Below are 3,044 nucleotides of genomic sequence, written 5' to 3' on the forward strand. Positions count from 1 at the left end.
TTCTTTCTTTCTTTCTTTCTTTCTTTCTTTCTTTCTTTCTTTCTTTCATTCATTCATTCATTTCTTTCTTTTTTACTTTTTTTTTCTATTTCTATTATCTGTTAGGACCCCAAATTTTGCCCCTTTGCAAGGACTCTTACTAACATTTGTGGAAAATGCTTTGAAAGGTAACTAATTGCTCTTTGAGAAGGGTGGATGATAACTGTGTGCACTAGCCCAGAGCTTCAAATTCATTCATGACAAACACCTTAAGTGGTCTAACCTCCTATGGAGGCCCCCCAGGCTGTTAGGGCTGTGACTATACAAATGAGTAATAATGTAAATGTGTCATTGAAATTCCTTGTAGTCCATAGACACTATGACCCAAATGAGTGGGGCCTGGTTAATTTTCTATGAAATTTGAAGAGTGAGAAAGAACATTTTGGTCTTTGCTGCTTGAGAAGAACTGAGAAAACAGATTCTTATTACCATGGAAATTTACGCTGTAAATTAAGCTCAGTTGCTTGTGAAATTGATCTCTAAACTCTTTTCGTTTAAAAATTTTCTTGATGCTTTTTGATTTTTACTTCAATCATTTCCTAATAAGTCTCCCTCTCCTCTCAATGATCATTCTACAGTAACAAAGAAAAATACTTAAGTAGAACCAACCAACAAATTGACCACACGTGTACAACTTTCTCCACCTCCCCTCCTAACCCCTACCTTTCCAGGAAGAGGAGGGAAGTATGTTTCTTCACCTGCTCTCCAGGACCCACAACTGGTCATTGCAATTAATGAGTTCTCTTTCTCACTGTCAAACCCTTCCATAACTACACCACCTTTTTCTCACTGCTTCTGAAAAGGTAGTTTTTTTGTTCCAACCACAGTGATTTTTTTCATTGTGTTTTGCTTTTTCACCTTTCCCTACCCTCTACCCAGAATGCTTCTTACTTATGCTTCAAGGAGCAGCTCATTCATATACCACTTTGACAAAGCCTTCTCTAATGACTCCAGCATTCTGTGATCTCCAATGACACTTAGAGTCAGAACCACATAATTAACACATCTGATCCTTTATTATTTCACGTATGATAGGTTTAATTTTTCATCCAGACTGTAATATTATCTCCTTTGAGGGCAAAGACCTGGTCTTAGGCTTCTCTTTCATTCTTCCCCTCTACCCCCACCCCCACTTCCTACCAAATTGGACAATGAATATTGTTTGATTGATAAGGTCAAAATGTCATACCAGGTATTCGCTGGTGGAGCCATTCTCTAAATGAATGCTGACAAAAATGAAGCAGTTGGGAGATTTTCTGCCTTTTGACAGGTGCGGTGACACTATGTCTCTTGGGACTGACTGCTAAGCCTGTTCTCTTCCTTACTTGGACAACTAGGAGGAAGAAGTAGGTTCACTCAACAGTCTACCTCCTCAATGAAGAGATGAGGCAGGGCCATTACTATCTTTCTGGCTCAACCTCCCCTACACTTCCCAAGAGGGAACCTACTTGTCTCATTGAATTCTACCATTACAGAATCACAGAAACTTAGAGGTAAAAAGGGACCTTAAAGATCATCTAGTCCAATCACCTAATTTTACAGACGATAAAATGAGGTCTCACCCAGAGAGGTTGAGCATCTTGTTTAAAGTCACATGATGGCACTGCTGTGATGATCTCCAGACCAAGAATCAGAAGACCTAGATCTGAGTCCTGGCTAATGATCTTGGGCAAATTGTTTAATTTCACTAAATCTTATTTCCTATTCTGTAAAGTGATGGTACTATATGCTCTATCTGTATCATAGGTTTGTACAGGACTGTGCTGGAGCCAGCTTAAACCACCTTGAACCAGCTCATGAGAGCCAATTATTAAATTTTCAATGTGAGCATTTACAACCTTGGAAATTGGAAGATGCTACAAGTCAGAGCTTGATTTATTGTTTTGCTGAATGTCTACACTTAAGAAAGTGATGGAGAAAATATTTATGATACAAATTAAACTTAAAAGTGTGTCAAGTCTACGTTTTTTTTCCTGAAATGATGATCATTAAGCATTTACCAACACATACCAGTTTGTAAGGCAAATGTCTTGTTAAATATATAAAGCACTAAAAATGTAAACATTATTAGGTTTGTAATTGTAGAGGAGCAAGAAGAAGAGGAGAAGAGTTAGAACATTAATGCCTGTCTTCCATCTGTCAGTCCTGCCTTCCTTCTATTATCATTCCTCTTACCCTAAGGGGTTTAACACTTAAGGGAAAGATTAATGTGTTAACATTTAAAGTTACTATTTAAGTTTGCCCCAAACATGGTCAATATTTTGAATATCTCTTAGATTGTCTCACCATCTCCCCCAACTCAAGACCTTTCTCTACTCTCTCAAGCAGGACCTCCCTCTTATCTTACATCTGTCTGCATATCAGTCACACCTTCAGAATATTCAAACTTACATATCTATCACACGGGCACCTTTAGCAACAGAGGAGGTGGCTTCCCCTGCTAGAGCAGAGGGCATTGGAAAGACAGAGTTCTGAAAGGGGAAACCCCGGTAGGACCATGTGTGTTGCTGAGGGTGGAGTAAAGGGAACTGAGGGGTGATGAAGAGCTGGCCTTAACTCTGAATTTCCCGCTATTGCACCTAAGTATGTCGAGCGCTTAGGGAGAATTGTCAATGTGGACATAGGCCCAGGATGAACATTAGGCCAGGTCATTTCCTATTGTGGCTCCTAAACATCTTGTCTCAAGAAGAACTTCATTTTATTTTTTTTTAATAATACTTTATTTTAACCCTTAATTACATGTAAAAACAGTAACATTCACTGGATTTTTTTTTAAGTTTTGAGTTCCAAATTCTATCCCTCCCTCTCTTACCCCCCCCAAGATGGTAAGCAATTTGACATAGGTTATACAGGTACAGTCATGTAAAGTATTTCCATATTAGTCATTTTGTACTAGAAGACTTGAACAAAAAAGTAGGAAGGAAGGAAGGAAGGAAGAAAGGAAGGAAGGAAGGAAGGAAGAAAGAAAGAAAGAAAGAAAGAAAGAAAGAAAGAAAGAAAGAAAG

Source organism: Vombatus ursinus, unplaced genomic scaffold, assembly GCF_900497805.2.
Source record: "Vombatus ursinus unplaced genomic scaffold, bare-nosed wombat genome assembly UNPS02000577.1, whole genome shotgun sequence".
Taxonomy (NCBI): domain Eukaryota; kingdom Metazoa; phylum Chordata; class Mammalia; order Diprotodontia; family Vombatidae; genus Vombatus; species Vombatus ursinus.